Raw genomic sequence first — 17900 nt, 5'->3', positions numbered from 1 at the left:
CTCAAAGTAAGTTTTCAGTATATATTGATTGTATAAATGAATACATATAGGTGTTTTAAAGAGTGTGTTCAATCGTGACCTAAGATGTGAGATGTGCCAAGAGTGCACCCCCCACCACAGAATACCTCCTAAGACACTGAGCCCAGGGAAAATGGGAGTAAAAGCTAAAATATTATCAGAATTTATCAAGTAAATCTACCTTTTTCCAGTCATAAATTGGCCTTGCTTTAGGATGATATGGATTTGCAAGCTGGATAAGAATGTTAATTGTTGATATCTAATAATTCATGGATTCCTTACTTTGCAGCTTATTTTATGATTTCTTTAATTTGGGTTGGAATTGCAATGTAACAGAGTAAAGCTTAGGTATGGTACACTTCCCATCTCTCTTGGATAGTTTCCCAGAGGTTCAGACTGAAATGGCTCGAGGTCTTTTCCTATGAAAAAAATTTGAAACAGATGGTTAAATGTTTGGTATCTCTGGTTAAACAACAAAAATATAGGTTTTATTTTTAAAAGAAAGAGAGGGAGAGAGAAAAGAAGAGAAGAAGACAGATATCAAGGAAGCAAGTAAGAAAGAAATCCAGTTAATTATATCAATTTCTGAGTACATCCCTGTGAAGTGATGAAGATTCAGGACAAAGGGGAAAAAAGGAAACACACAAACAAACAAAAATCAACAACCACAATCATTTTTAGGACTAGAGTTTTGTTTTTGTTTTTATTTTTTCCCTTATTCCCCCTCCTGGGCTAATTAGATGCTGGAGTATATCTTGTGGCAATACACCAGCAGACACTTTTGTACTTGGGATTCTGATTTGGACCACTGCTTTTACGTAAACCTTTGTAATGGGGTCTGCAAACTCTGTGATGCTGGGAAATTATCCCTCTAGGTAGAACAAATGTTGTTTAATTTGCTGCATGGAAGTTTCTTTAAATAAATCATACATTCATGGAAGCAGAGGAAATTAACAAGAAACTTTGCCTAGAAGGCTAGACATATTGTACAAGACTTCAAATAACCTGGAGTGCACTTTGCAATTCAGAAGATGTATATATTCCTGGATGTGCAAAGGCAACACTGTATATATATATATATATATATATATATATATATATATATATATATACACACACACACACAGAGCTGTAGCTATTTACAGATATTTGTGTACATATATGCATGAATACAAATTTGATCTTTATGCTTATATACACTTTTTCCTTCTCTAGAATGAAAAACCAAAACAAAAGTCTGTCTTTCAGTGAAATCTCATTGCACTCATACCTCTGAATCATGTTTATTCATTTAAACAATCATCTGAGTGACTGATGGGAATTGTGCTTAATGCTAGGAGAGCAAGAAAAATAAAACATGATTCCTGTTCTCAAGCAACTCAATTCAATTTGGAAAATGGAGAAAACTCAAGCTGTCCTCAAGACAAACTTTATCTGTGTAATATATCCAGTCATCTCGGAGTTGCACTCAACTCAAAAAGTATCTATTTAGCACTCATTATGTGCCAGTCCCTGTGCTTACTGTTTCAGTTATAAAAAGTAGTAAGGCACTGTCCATCCAAGAGACTGTAATATAAAAGAGGGAGAGAGAAATGCAAACCAATAATTATAATCCAGTGAGAAATGTGCAAGAATAGAAGTGTATATGAAGCAGGGAAACAGCGTGCAGGAGGGAGTGATTAACTTAAATTGGAGTGTGAAAGAGGAAAAGGGAAGGATTAAAGGCATAGAAAAGCCTCACAGGGACAGTAACATTAAAGCTGGGTTTTGAAGAATAAATAGGAGTTCCGAAGAGAAGTCATTGTTGAAACATTCCGTGTTGAGAGAACATGATATGAATGACATGGTGATATAAAATAGCATGGTTGATTTAGGGAACTCCAAATAGTTTATTGTTGTTGGAGCGAAGACAATGTGTGACTAGGACAAAAGGTGAAAGGAAAAGATGAGAAAAAAAATGGAGAAAGTGTAGAAGAGTCTGGAGAAGTAGGCAGAAATGAAGTCATGTTACTCTTCTGGTTGTAAATCACTGGATGGTTTAAACAGTAGATGAGGAGTATTGATGGTGATCACCATGAAGAGTTTCTCTTGATTGCCTTCCAGTAGTGGGGAGCTGGACCACATTCCAGGTGGCAGCTCCAGAGGCAAACCAAGTTAGCAAAGAATAGGAAAACCAAGCAACTCTAGAAGAGTTGGACTAATCTACAGTGTTTATCCTGAAGAAATGATTTAGTTTAACAGTAAAAGCTGTCTTCAAATATTTCTACAAAAGCAGTTAGATTTATTTCATGAAAATTTTAGAGGGCTGGGCTAGGGATAATGAGCGGGATGTTACAAGAAGTACATTTTGACTCCATATAAGGCAGAACTTTCTAACATTCAGAGCTGTTCAGAAATTAGCTGGGCTATGCTGAGAGCTGGTAAGTTCCCCATAGCTGTAGTGTGCAAGCAGAGGTGCATCACACTCGTCAGGGATGCTGTTGAGGGAAGTACAATGAGGGCTGGGTGGATATAGGTGACCTTCTCCAAGTCAAAGATTCTATTATGAGGATCAGAAATGCAAATGTATTAAAGGGCCAGGTAGGTAACATAAATAAATAAAATATCCACATGAGAAAATAGGGATTGGCGGGGTTATGGCTAACTATACACACAGTTTGTAATAATGTTCACATTTCTTTTTTTTTTTTAATTAAATGACATATGGGTCAAACAAAACCTGTCTGTGCACCTAATTTGGCCTGCTGACCTCCTTTCTGTGGCTTCCCTATTTGTCCTGAGATCTGGATTCTGCTCTAAACTCTACCACTCAGTTGCTACATATAATATCTGATCTTAGGCGATTTATAGATCTCAGTTTCTTCATCTGTTCTATGAGAAGCATAGATGACCACTGAGTCCTGCTTCAGGTCTAATTTATCTCCTAACTCAGGTAAGAGCAGAAAGTCAGAAGGATGGAACAAAGCTTAGTAGACAGGAAGCATTATTCTTGTTGTGCCTTTGTTACTTAAAATAGTACTGTTTGGGCTTCCCTGGTGGCGCAGTGGTTGAGAATCCGCCTGCCGATGCAGGAGACACGGGTTCGTGCTCTGGTCCGGGAAGATCCCACATGCCGCGGAGCACCTAAGCCCGTGAGCCATGGCCGCTAGGCCTGCGCGTCCGGAGCCTGTGCTCTGCAACGGGAGAGGCCACAACAGTGAGAGGCCCGCATACCGCAAAAAAAAAAAAAAAAAAAAAAAAAAAAGTACTGTTTGCTTACAGAACTCTGTACTGGGATGAATAGAGATGAGTTCTTTGAGAGTAAGGACTGTGTTAATCAACTTTCTCTTGTTTTTTTCTTTTTTCTCTGTTTTTAATATTAAAAATATACAGAAAAACATGGAGAGAAATCAACCTGTGCACCCAACAGAATTAATAAATTTTATATGTGCATAATATATCATTTTTATGATAAAATATTTAAAGTGTGACTAAATCTGCTGTGTATGACTCTGCAGTCTCATTCACTCCCTTTCTCTGCCCTCCATGTATTTATACTTGGACCATATAAGTAAGTACTATAAACAATTTATAGAATTTTTATGTCCTAAAAGCTGACTTAAATGGTATCATATTCTACATACCTATATGTACTACATAATGCTTCTTTCACTCAATGGTGCAATCTTAGACTCATCCACATTGATACATATAAATGTAATTCACTAATTTTAATTGCTAAATGGCATTACAACCTATTACAATACCACAATTTTTTCCCTTAAGATCCTTCCAATTATCTGCTTATTTTAAAAAATGCATTAAATATCATTACACACATTTTTCTTTATATGTAAGTTTACCTGGAAGTGAAGTTGCTGGGTCATCAGGTACTTATAGGTCTGTTTTACTAAATATTGCCATCTTGCTCCAATGTTAGTGTGCCAGTTTACACTCTATTCTGCAGGATATATGAATTCTTATCTTGTCAAATCTGGTCACCATTTGGTATTCTCAGACTTTTATAAATTTTGCCAATCTGATGGGTGAGAAACATCATTAAAATTTTAAATTACATTTTTCTGATTAATGAAGTTGGGCATATTTTTATCTTTATTGGCAATTGCAGCAACTCTTCTATGAATAACCTGTTCATATCTTTGCTTGCTGTTCAACAGAATTATTTTTCTTTTGTGGGGAGAGGGGCACAATTCTACATAGTGGTTAGCAGCAGACACTCTGAACTGCTTTAGTTTCGATTCCAAATGTGTCATTAACAGTTGCTTGTACTTGGATATGTTACTTAAATTCTCTGTGGCTCAGTCTCTTCATCTGTAAGATAAAGATAAAAATAGTATCTCATAGGATTATTATAGTGGTTAAGGGAGTTAATACATACAAACCACTTAGAACAGATCCTGCCATAGAGTAAATACTTAATAAATGTTAGCTATTATCATTATCTTACTGTTGGTGAAGTGTTCTTTATATATTTTGGAGAGATTCTTTGTTATGCATGTTGCAAAAAATCTTTGTGGTTTGACTTTGTTAACTTTTGTCATGCAGGCTTTTTAAATTTTAATGTAAATGAATCAATTTTCTTTACAACTTGTGCTTTTTTTCCATATATCTAAACATATTCTTCTTCACAGGATCATAAAATTGTCCTTTATTATTTTAAAACTATTTTTAAACAAATCTAAGCCTTTAATCTACCTGGAATTTATTTTTTTATATAGAGGTAATGATCTAATTCTCTTTCTTGCCATACACATAGCCAATTATTCCAGTAAGTTTCAACTTTTGAGGCCAACTCTCTCATAAACCAAATATACATATAAGCCAGAGTCTATTTCTAAGCTATCGAGTTTGTCTAATTAATCTATTTTTAACCCTACAAAATGCCATACTATTTTAATCATTACAGATTTAAAATAATTCTTGATATCTAGAAGAGCAAATTCTCCAAGTTCTTCTCATAGCTCCCCTGCCTATTTCTAAACATCTGCTCATACACAGGAATTTTAAATAAGTTCACCAAATTTCATGAAAAAAATCTATTGTGATGTTCTTTGGAATTACATTAACTTTGTAGGTCAATTTGGGTAATAATTTATAGTACATGTCCCTGATATTGAGCTTGTATATGCATTAACAAAATGTTTTTATCTTGTTTGATTTTATAATTTTCTTCCATAAAAGTATTAAATACTATTTTCTATATTTTTTCCTTGGGTACCACATAAATTTGAATGTAATTGTGAATGGAATTTTTAATAACATTTTCTATTTTCCAATAACTGTTAAATAAAATCTTACATTTTAATCATTTTTGTATGTTGATCCTATTTCCAACAAACTTCCTGAACTTTTTAAATCTAATTAGTTTGTCTGTGGATTCTTCTCTATTTTGTATGCAATTATCTGAAAATAATAATTGTGCCTCTTTCTTTCCAATAATTATAACCTGTAATTCTTTTTACTGTGTTTTTGAACTGCCTAGAGCTTCCAGTAATTGCTATATAGAAGTGGTTTTAGTGAATAGCTTCTTGTCTTGAATTTAATGTGAATGTTTCTAAAATCTGAAAATCTAAAATACAGCAATTGCTATGGGTTTGGGGTAGATGTGCTTTATCAGGTTAAGGAAGTTTGTTTCTATTGTTAATGTACTATTTTTTTCACCTTAATTTATGGACAGGTACTGATTTTTATAGAATATTTTTCTAGATCCATTGATATGCCCACCTTTTCTCCCTTTTTTCTGTTACTGTGTTGAATTATATAGATTTTCTATTTATTTAACTGTTTTACTTACTTTTAATGTTGATGCATCTTCTCATTCTTGGGATGAACTCTATTTTACCATGATGTACTCTAAGTACAAGTCTGGATTTGCTAACATGTTATCACAATTTGTTCATCTACATGGTAGTGAAACTGAACAATTAATATCATTTCTTATATTTTCTGTGCCTAATTTTGATATCACATGTAGGTAGTTTGCCCTTTTTTTCATTCACTAAAACAGATTGTGTTAAGATAGGGACTATGACTTACAGTTTTTGGTAAAATTTCTCCATAAAATTGTGTGGGCTTGCTGTATTTTATAGGAAGAATTTTTTTACTGATTCAATTATTTTTTTATCATAGATTATTATTTTCCCAACAAATTTTTGGGAAAGTCCACTTGTATTTATTTTAATATACTATAATATGATAAAATGTCTTCTATGATATCAATTATTAGAAATTTTTGAGAACTTTTGTAATCTCATGTATGATCAACTTTCTAAAATAATACATGTATGCTTAATAATCATATGTGCTCCCTATGCCTTGGACGTAAGAATAAAGCTATGTTATGTTGTGTTATGTGTGTTACATTACCTTATATTGCATATGTATATGAGAGAGAACAACTTTGTTAAAATCTTCTGCATTGTTACAAATATTGAGTCCTTGATCTATCAGTTTCTAAAATACGTGTTAAAATATTTACACAAGTATTATATATTTCTAGATTTCTTCTTGTAATACTATCAGCATTTATCTTATAGATTTATATATATGTATAAATCTATGATAGTAGTAGTTTCAGTTATATTATCAGTGTATTTTATCAGATGCAGCTCGGGTTCTCTGGGAAGCAGACACTCAGCAATTAGCATGCAAGATGTTTATTAGGGAGGACTCTTGCAATCAAAGCCTGTAGAAGGGCAGGGAAGGAAATGGCATTAGACAGAAGGAGATGAGCTGGGATGCAGTCTCAATAAAGATCGAAAATGACCCCATGAAGAGTTATGGAGCTAGGGTAGTCTTTTGGAGTTGCCTCCAGTTAAAACAAGGGTGCTGGGCCTTTATTCCTTCTGTCTGATCAGTCATTGGATTCAGACTTCCCTGGAAAGAAGTGTGCTTTTGGGTGAAGCAGGTTTTTCCATAGATGTAATCCCCCAGTAGAAGCTTATAGCTGAGGGCCATCTTCCAACAGGACTCCCAGAAGTAAGGAGGAATAAGTCCTTCATTACTAAGAGAGATCTGGACAGAACATTACATATTTCCCACAGTCCACACCTTACACTGCTCAGATCCACTTTTTTTTGTATAGATTTTTGGGACTAACTCTTCTAGCATTCCAGTGGGCCTCTATCCCTGGGGAAAACTTAGAAAAAAAAAATTAGTGGAATAAACTACAGTCCCCACCATTGGAGCTGATCCCAGGGCCATAACCAATCCTCATTATCTCCTTTCTCCACCGTCTATTATAAATTCCCCTCATCCTCATCTAGCACCTCTGGTGGTCTAGAGATTAACCTGGTGCTGTGAACTAGACCTTCATTCCTGTGGGGTCGAATTCCCTTCCTCGTTACCATGACCTTCTCAGGCCAGAATTATTGCACTTGTCCATTTGCTGTGAAAATTTGGTATTGGAGTACTAAAAGATACCCAAACCTATCACCTGATTGCTAAATATAGTCCTCCTTCTCCCAAAAGGTAACAGCATCCTTATCTACTCTTGCCAAGGTGGCAATTCATTTTCTTAAAGGCTGGTATCTTGGCATGAGCTGTCCAAAGTGCTTAGGTAGCATCCAAAGCTAGAACCCTTTCAAAGCTGGCAGACTTTCATGTCATTTTACTAGACTAATATTTCCACATGTTGTTCCCGGGTGTGGAATATGCTTCCCCTAGCACCCGAAGAAGTATGCCAGGAATTTCACTTCCTTCTTCATGCTGAGAAATACAAGTTTCAATTATTTATTCTTTATTAGGGGGGTGGGGGGATGATTCTGAGAATGTCATAAACAACAGACACCTAAAATTTTACTGAAGTTGCAGGCCCTGAATGTTCATAGGGGTTATCTCCAACTTTCTGGAACACCTGCTTCTTAACAAAGCCCCCAACTAGTATCTGCTTTGAGCGCATATGGTTCCATTAGCGTGACGTCATCAATATCATGAACAAATGTGATATTCTGTGTGAATAGCCAGATAATCTACATCTCTTCAAGCTATATTTTGACAGGGGGCAGAAGTGTTAACACAGCCCTGGAGCAAACCTGTAATGTATTCTGTTGTCATTTTTAAGTAAATGAAAACTCTATCTTTTCGTCTTTTCCTAAGGATAGAAAAGAATGCGTTTGCCAGATCAATGGCTGCGTACAGTGTATCTGATGCCATGTTAATCTGTTCTAGTAAAGATACTACATCTGCTATTGGACATAATGCCTGGCTGTGCTTGCAGTAATCCACTATCATGCTTCAGGTTACGTCTTGTTTTTGTAGTGTGCGATTGCTGAACAAAATGGTGACTGCCAAGAATCACCCCTGCATTCTTTTTTTTTTTTTTTTTTTTTTTTTGCGGTATGCGGGCCTCTCCCGTTGCGGAGCACAGGTTGCGGAGGCGCAGGCTCAGCGGCCATGGCTCACGGGCCCAGCCGCTCCGCGGCACGTGGGATCTTCCCGGACCGGGGCACGAACCCGCGTCCCCTGCATCGGCAGGCAGACTCTCAACCACTGCGCCACCAGGGAAACCCCATCCCTGCATTCTTTAATGGATTTTAAAGGTGGTACTAATTTCAGCCATTCATATTGGACTATGTTTTATTTTCTAATTTACTATCTTTAAATAGGGATGGGAGATGAGGTAGTTTCATTGACTTCCACTTGGCTTTTTTTTCACTAGAAAGCTCTTATCCTATGTACCAAGGACCCAATGTAGAGGTTGTGCTGTATCCTAAGTGTATCTATTACAACTATAAATTGGGGTTTGGGGAAATGAGCACTAGCTAGGTTCACAGACACAGTGGACCCACTGTGAGCTTACCTTGGCTTTCACATTTCCACTCTAACAGAGGGGCCATAATAACACTTTGGCATCAATATTAACTTGAACCCTGAATCCAACAATCCTTAAAATGCTTGAATATTCTTCTTTCCCTAGTTACCCAATAAATGGCAGCTGGTCCCTTTGGGAAAGGTCTGAGAAAGCCATTGCCATGTATATTTGTCATGATATTGCAGGGGCCTTCCTCTGAACCAGTCTTTTCTTTAGTCAGTGGGTCTGTGTCTGAAAACTGGATATTGGAATGAGGATTATAATTTTTAGTAGAATGATTGCTCTCAGCCTTATGATTATCATCCTCAATTTTATTTTTTACTTTACAGATAGAATCATACTCATGTTGGTGCCCATATATTTTGCCCCTAGGGATGCTACGCTCTTTTAACAATGTCTGTAACTTTCTAAACATCAGGCTCCCTGGCTGTTCTTCCAACCACGCCACTTATTGTAATAATTGTAGAAAATTATTTCTACAATTAAGTAGAAATAGTAGAGTAGAAAATTTTGCCACCTGGCCTCTATTGTTTGCAGTCAGAGTGTTTTAGGGATCCCCTTTGCTATGTGTTAATGAGCCTACCTCTGCAGTGGTTTTTACCTACCATCAGCCCTGAGTTATAGCAGAGAATTATGACTGAACTTCCTACTAATGCTAGTGCTTTTCTCACTAGTATGTTCCTTATTGCTCTAGTAAATGATGTATCCTCTCAGCCCTCTTATGAGGTATAGTCATCTAATAGGTTTTCTGGTCTTACATGGTACATCCACTGTAACTCGTCCACTTTTCTGAGCCTTTTAATTTCCTTTTTCCACTGCCTTTTGTGACCGTTCTGGCTTTTATTCTTTACTTAATGTAGAACATCATGTTTCCCATGCTTCTAGGTGCTTGTTCACAGAGCTTCCTGAGGTCCTGGCCAGAGTGTTAATGCCTTAATGCTTGCATTTCTGTAACATGCTCACATTTTGATAGTCTCTTTCATCCACATTTATGTTCCCTTTTCTCAGTCTAACAGCCTCAGGAGGCAGTCCCTAGTATACCTTTGCAGCTCCTACTGGTATTCTAGTAGGTCTTAAAGTTCCATGGGGGGTTAGTCCCTTTTCCCTCCCTAGTGGACTCAGGTATCCTTAGTATGGTCAGGTTATGTTTTGACTTAATCCTGGTTATTGGCCTACTGACCCCAAGAATGATGGGGACAGAACCTGGGGGCAGAGTGGAGGCTACATATGTTTTCTCTACATCATCTTTAAGCAAGGGGAAGTGCTAGATCTTTATAGGGAAGGGCCACTTCTGAAGAGTCCCCAAGTTCAGATATGTCTGGGAATTCAAGACTTTCAGATGCATCAACCTGGATGCCCCCATGTCATATGTTCCAAGAGCCTTGACCTTGGCATAGCAGACATACCTGGGTTAGAAGTTAAACCTTCTTTAGAGTTTGGCTACACTTACAGTTTAAGTCCTGGGCCTGGTCCTGAAACTTCTCTGCCATCCCGCTGCAGGACAGGAGAGCCACCTTGTATACTACCAAGGAGGCCCTCTAGTTTTCACTCTTTTCACTTTTGCTATTAATTGCTAATTAATCACTCAGCTTTTGGGTATCTTTATCCAGAGCAGTCAATGGAGCATAGCAGTAGCCACAAAATTCTTCTCTCCTTATAGTTACGATTTCCCCCATATTTTTTCCAAACACCATACATCCCACCAACTAATGCATCTAAATTTATTATTTCTTTTTTAGTATTTGCCTGGTATATCTTTTCCTGACTTTTAAGATTTCTTATGTATTTTACGGATTCCTGCATATAGCAAGAATTTTTATTTCCAATTTCCAATCTGTCTTTTAATAGGTGAATATAATTCATTCAGATTTATAATAATTTCTGATCTATGTTGTATACCTGTGTATATCCTCTTATTTGACGTCCTCTATTTACTAGGCTTTTTCTTATTGAATTAGCTGCATTTTCCTTATTTTCTCTGTTTCCTCCTCTACTGATTTCAAGGTTAAACGTTCTACTTCCTCTTTTCTTTTTTGAAGGGGGGAAAGGATCTTTACCTTTATAGTTTTAATGCACAAAGTTACCTAAATGTAAGACTAATCAATATCTCTATATGTTACTGAACACATGAGGAATGTCGAGTGTTTTAACTCTGAACTGCCCCCTCCCAATATCATCCATGACTATTGTATCACAGTTTGGTTCTACTTGGTTTTGATACCACCCACCCCTCCTTAGGTGCATATTTGGTTCATTTATCCCCACAGCAAATTTAATTCTACTGTTCTGGCTTTGAGTTTCCTTTTCATTTCTAGGACTTGGTGAATTTTTTCCCCTTTGTGCTTTCAATTTCAGCTATGTACTTTTTTTTTTTTTTTTTTTTTTTTTTTGCGGTACGCGGGCCTCTCACTGTTGTGGCCTCTCCCATTGCGGAGCACAGGCTCCGGACGCGCAGGCTCAGCGGCCACGGCTCACAGGCCCAGCCGCTCCGCGGCATGTGGGATCCTCCCGGACCGGGTCATGAACCCGGACTCTCAACCACTGCACCACCAGGGAAGCCCTCAGCTATGTACTTTTAAGGAAGATTTGTGTTCTATCTTATTCAGTCAGCATTTCTATGTGTTTGGAGCCAGATAAGAAGTTTCCCATTTCTGCTTAGCCCACCATATTGACTAGGAGTTTCTTTTTATTAATCTTAACTGCTTTTCAATCCTTGAAAGTTATCTTGCATGTAGCAGATCATCAAAGTTGTTCATTCAATAGTTATTTATTGAGCACCTACTGAGAACTGATGCTAAACCATGGAGTTAAGAAAACTTGCTCCAGTTTGTCTGGAAAACGTTTATTCTGTGACTGAAGAGGTGAGGAGAGGGTACACCTTTCACAGGGGGTTTTTGTAATCATCTCTTTTAGTTAAACATTCCTGGGAACAAAAGCCCTCCTAAAAGGAGGTAAACTGACAATCTAAGAATTTCCACTCTGTTAGAAATGACGACAGAGTTTTGATTCTCTGAAGTAACAGGCCTCAAGGAAAGTGTGTGTAATTGAGATTCGCCAAGAAATCCCACTTCACTTTTTATCCACCTTCCTATCTAATGCACCAAGCCTTTCCACAGGGTTCGCTCTCTCTGGGAGAACTCCGGGGAACAGAGCAATGGTTAGAAGTGGCGGTGGTGAGAAGCTCAGGGCTCTGGATGGGCCACGTGAAGCCCAATGAGCAGCACAGTCTTTGAAAAGGCTCATCGTCTATGGCTTAGGTGTGGCCACTGTCCTCCTCAGGGATCTGTACGTGATCTGGTACAAAGTCAGCACAGGCATTGTTTTACTTTCATTGTATTTTTCTCATTGTTCACAGTGTTTGTCTCTCTCTCCCAGAGGCCTTTGCCCACTGAGTAAGAACATGCTGGAAATCGATGTGTCTTGAGTAGTACACTAAGCCTCTGGGAGGTGCAGGAAAGCAATAGAAAAACAAGGAATGTCAGTCTCCCAAGTTTTCCACATCTTCCTCCAGAAACACCTGACCTTAGACTCCTGGCTCTGGCTCTCTGGTTCCCTGGAGCATCCTGTCAGGCCCCAGGTGGTAAACATCACCCTGTTCTCATTAAAGTCCTGATCCATCTGAGCAGGTTTTTGGAAAAAGCCTCTGAAAGCTTGTTTTCCATCAACCCTCTGACACTTCTTTCTCCTTCCCAGAGACCCAGTAACTGGGGCCTCCTGGGTCCTGAGCTACAGACACTTCCCCACTTTACAAAGATTTTCTTTTATAAAACACAGGTTTGTAACTGAACTGGTCCTCTCCCATACCCAAGCTGGTGTAAAATCTCATCTAATTTTCCTTCTGGTCTTTGGTTCAAAAATAAAAGCCTTTATTTTTAAGTGTCCTTGGGTCAGGTGGCCTAAAGAGCTCTAGGTTTACCAAGTGAATTATTGCCTTGTGCCACCTTTTTTTTAAAAAAGATTAAGCATTTAAGAATATGAAATGAAGTGTCATTGTAACTCTCCTTCCACACTTCAATTATTTTTGATATTGTGATTGATGATGATGATATAATAACAATGGGATAATATTAGCTAAATATTGACTATATGTATACCCATCACTTTCAAGATGCTTCACATGTGTTATCTTCATTCAACTTCACAACAACCCTATGAAATCACTACTATCAACTTCATCTCTGTAAAGATGTGGAAAATTAGGCTTAGAGGTAAGTTATCTTACACATCATACAGCTACTAGATAGTAAAGCTGCAATTTGAAACCCATAGCCTGGTTTTGTAACCACCATATTGTGCTACCTTCTGAATATCCAACAAATGTTTCTTTAGGCCAGACTCAGTACAAGAATTACCGTAATTAGTAAAACAACTTCATTGCTGGCAAGGAGTTTACACAAAAACAGACCATTGAGTCTTAGGAGAAGTTAACCACACGAAAGTTGTCAAAGTATTGCTGCAGGAGAGGCTAAATGAGCAAAGGAAAGGATCGTAAATGAATAGGTGTGTGATGTCAGCAAGATAGAGGGCTAGGGGACCCCACTGCTCATTCCTTCCACAAAATCAATAAAAACAATCAATAAATAGCTACAAACCAATGAAGATAGCTCTGGGGAAGCTCTGGACTACAATGAAGAAGCAGCAGAAATCCTGTGGAGCTCAAAACCTGAGGATGGTCACATAGGAAAGCATAGGAAATATTTTACCTCTGTCACCCAATCCACCAGTCCAGAGCAGCTCAGCACCAAGAAGAATCCTTGGAGGGATTTCACCCCTTGGGGAAAAGGAGAGCAGGAGAGAACCCCAGCAAGACTTACCCACCATAGGTGTTTGCAGCCTTTGTTACCAAGGACCCCCACAGTTGTCACCAGTGCTGAACCTAGTTGACAGAATTGGCCAGAGTTCCTACTGCTGCGTCTTCTCCCCAGGGATGAAGCTGCTCCAGTGGTGAGACTTGCCCCCAGGGTACCTAGTCTCTGCTGCGCTCCACAATTTAGTATCAGGATGCCACAGCATGCAGAGCTTCTGTTGCTTTGCACGCTGCCCTCAGGTCCCAAGTCACAGCTTTGACCCATCATTACTGGGGCTGAGCTGCTGCTGCTCTGTGCCCTGCCCATGGGTCCTAAGTTGGGGCTTTGAGCCACCATAACCAGGTCTGCACTACTTCTTCTCTGTAACCTGACCCATGGGTCCCAACACACAGCTTTAATGAGCCATCACTGGGGCCATGCTGCTGTTGATCTGTGACTGCCCCAGGCTTTAAATCACAGCTTCGTCCCATCATCACTGGGCTGCTCTGCAACTGGGGCCAGAGTTGGGACTTTGACCGATTATCCCCAGGGTGTGCTACTGCCCTCTGGCTCTAGTCCCAAGCCAGTGTTGCACCCAGTCATCCCAAGGCTCATGCCACTCTGCTTCTCCACCCACTAACCCTAGGCCTGACTCACTGCAGTGAGCCCGAGATATAGTCTCCAGCTCCACAGAAGATCTTCACAAGCCCTCACCTCATATGCTGGTGCCACCACCACAGCAACTGTACCTGTATCTCAAAACCCAAGCACAGTGGTAGTTTTATGTGCACCTGATCCCAGTCCTTGGCTCTGCTGCTGCCCTGAGCACCAGTGTGCTAGATCTGGCACCAAGATATTCCCTCAGCTAGAACTTCCTCCCCCAGGCAAAAATGGAGAATAGGAAAACCTCAGAAGCCTTTGTCTCCAAAGACCCCTATAGCTCTAGCTGCCACCACCACCCATGGGGCTGCTTCAGCCTTGCTATTGAAGAACTCTGCATTGTTCACCAACATCAACTTCAGTTGTTGAATCTTCAAATAGATTATGCTGTTTTGCCCTCCCAAGAACTAGAGACACTACAACCCACCCAGCCAAACTTGCAGCCACCTTCAGGTGAAAGTCTTTCCCCAGTGATGCCAGTCTGAAAAGGTGAGGAGGTAACTGCCTCCTCAAATGTACAGACATCAATGCAAAGCTGTTAGAAACACAAAACACAAGAAAACATTACATCACCAAAGGAATACTTAGATTTTTAGTACCTGACCCCAAAGAAATGGAAATCTGTACATTACCTGAAAAACAAGTTAAAATAATTATTTTAAGAAAGCTCAGTGAGATTCAAGAGAACACAGATAGATTACTCAATGAACCCAGGAAAACAATGCACCAACAGAACAAGAAATTCAACAAAAAGTATAAAACATAAAAAAGAACCAAACAGAAATTATGGTGCTGAAGAATATAATAAATAAAATTTTAAAATGCATTGGAGAGCTGCAACACCATGTTCAATTGAGCAGAAAAAAAATGTGTGAACTGGAAGACAGATCTCTTGATATTATCTGGTCAGAGGAGAAAAAAGAAATAAGAGTTTTTTAAAAAGTGAAGAAAGCCTACATGAATTATGGGATACTATCAATTGAAACACTATTCAGCTTCTGGAAGTCTCAGAAAACAAAAATTTATTTAAAGAAATAATGGCTGAAAAATTCCCAAATCAGGGCAGAGATATGGCAAACGTGAAGCTTAAAGACCCCCAAACATGTTCAATCCAAAGAGATTTTCATGGAAAGACATTATAATCTATCTCTCAAAAGTCAAAAACAAAGAAAATTTTGAAAGTAACAAGAGAAAAAAGACTCATCACTTTCAAGGGAACCCTAATAAGGCTATAAGTAGATTCCTCAGCAGAAACACTGCAGCCTGAGAAAGAATGGGATAATATAGTCAAAGTGCTCAAAGGGAAAAACTACCATCCAAGAACACTTTAACCAGCAAGGTTGTCCTTCAAGCAAAGAGATAAAGACTTTCTCAGACAAACAAAAGCTAGAGGAATTTATCACTACTATACCTGCCTTATAAGAAACACTAAAGGGAGTTCTTTAAGCTGAAATGTAAGGACACTAATTAGTAACATGAAAACATATGAAAATATAAAATTCCCTGGTAAAGGTAAATATAAGGTCAAATTCAAAATATTCTAATACTGCCATGGTGGTGTGTAAATCACTTAGAACTCTAGTATATAGTTTAAAGACAAATGTGTTAAATAAATATAGCTACAATATTTTGTTAATGGATACAAATATAAAAAGATGTAAATTGTGACAGTACCAACATAAAATGTCAAGGGGGCAAGTAAATGCGTGGAAGTTTTTTATGCTGTTGAAGTTGTTATCAGCTTAAAATTGACTGTTATAACTATAAGCTGTATTTTGAAAGCCTCATAGTAATCACAGCAAAAATCTATCATAGGTTTGCAAATGATAAAGAGAAAAGAATTAAAACAAACCATAACCAAAAAATTATCAATTTGAAAAGAAAGACAGCAAGAGAGGAAGAAAGGAACCAGAAACTACAAAGCAGTCAGAAAACAACAAAATGATGATAGTAAGTTCTCACCTGTCAATAATTACTCTAAATGCAAATGGTTTGGATTCTTCAACTAAAAGACAAAAAGTGGCTGAATGTATTAAGAAAACAAAATCTCAAACTCTTCCAAAACATTAAAGAAGAAGGAACAGGGCTTCCCTGGTGGCGCAGTGGTTGAGAATCCACCTGCCTATGCAGGGGACACGGGTTCATGTCCCGGTCCAAACTTATTTCTCAGAAATAAAACCACACATGTGTGGTCAACTAATTTTTGACAAGAGTGCCAAGAGCCCACCATGGGGAAAGAATAGTCTGTTCAATCAATGGTGTTAGGAGGCACTGAGTTGACATGCAGCTGCTCACCCACAACCTTCTGAGCTTGCATGTGCAGGGAATGGGGGCCTGTGGCTTTGCCCCGTGCCTCCAGACCACTGAAGTCCACATTAACACTGTGGAGTCCAACCCTGATTTCATGGTGGATATGATACCTAAAGTGGAGTGGGCGGTGCTTCTGGGGGCTTCAGACACCTTGCATCTGTTCAAGGTGCCCAAAAAGCCAATTCAGGGACATGAACGTAGGGAGAATTTTCTGAGAAACATACACCATGTGCTGCTAGAGGTGGATGTGTTGGAGGGTACCCTGCAATGCCCAGAGTCTGGAATTCTATTCCCCATCAGCTGTGGGATCCCCAAAATGCTGCTGAGTGATGAGGTAACCTAGACTTAAAACAGTGCCAAGCACCAGTTTTTCATTCTGTGACCTTGTATATCTTTGTTTACATATATCCTGTTTGTTAGTTCTGTTCTCTGTATCCCCAACCCTTGGCCCAGTGACACACGAAACACAAAGTATTCTTGAGCTCGATATTATATATATATTTTTCTCATTAAAGATTCAAAACCAAAAAAAAAAAAAATTAAATAAAAATAAATGGTGTTAGGAAAACTCTATACTCACATGCAAAAGAGTGAAACTATACCCCCCTATCTTACACCACTCACAAAAATTAACTCAAAATGGATTAAAGACTTAAAGGTAAGACCTGAAACCGTAAAACTCATAGAAGAAAATGTATAGATATAGACATAAAATTCACCCATTAAAAAGGAAATCCTATCATTTGTGATAACATGGATGAAACTGGAGTGCATTTTGCTGTGTGAAATAAGCCAGACAGAAAAAGAAGAATACTGTATGGTATCACTTATACTTGAAATCTGAAAAAAAAATTCTGATTTTTTCACTGTGTGAAGTGATGGATGTGCTAATTATCTTGCTCTTGGTAATTATTCTATAATACATACATATGTTAAATCATCACATTGTACACTATAAATATATACAATTATATTAGTCAATTATTCCTCAATAAAGTTAAAAATATAAACCAGTAGGGAGCATTCTAGGAACAAGAAGGAATTAAGGGTTGTGTGGCTGGAGATTTGGCTAAGGGGTCGATAGGAGCAACACTGTGAAGGGCCTCACATGCCATGTGGTCCTCTGGGAGTCTTTGCTTATAATCAAGGTATAAGAGTCATCCTGGTTTGCATCTTATAGAAGAAAAGAGCTATAGATTACTCAGGAGTGAGTGCAACAAAATTCTGATATGCTTCTGCTTTTCCTGCAATAGTTCTAATATCTGTGAAAGAGAAATTCAAAGTCTCATCCTGAGACTGAGTAACACCCTTCT

General features: G+C 38.3%; 1 pseudogene; it reads left to right on the top strand.

The window, feature by feature from the left end:
• The first annotated feature begins 16558 nt into the window (after positions 1-16558).
• Positions 16559-16930, top strand: LOC131755824 (multifunctional methyltransferase subunit TRM112-like protein pseudogene; annotated as a pseudogene).
• Positions 16931-17900: the final 970 nt, after the last annotated feature.

Source organism: Kogia breviceps, chromosome 1, assembly GCF_026419965.1.
Source record: "Kogia breviceps isolate mKogBre1 chromosome 1, mKogBre1 haplotype 1, whole genome shotgun sequence".
Classification (NCBI taxonomy): Eukaryota; Metazoa; Chordata; class Mammalia; order Artiodactyla; family Physeteridae; genus Kogia; species Kogia breviceps.
This window is presented reverse-complemented; position numbering and strand designations above follow the sequence as displayed.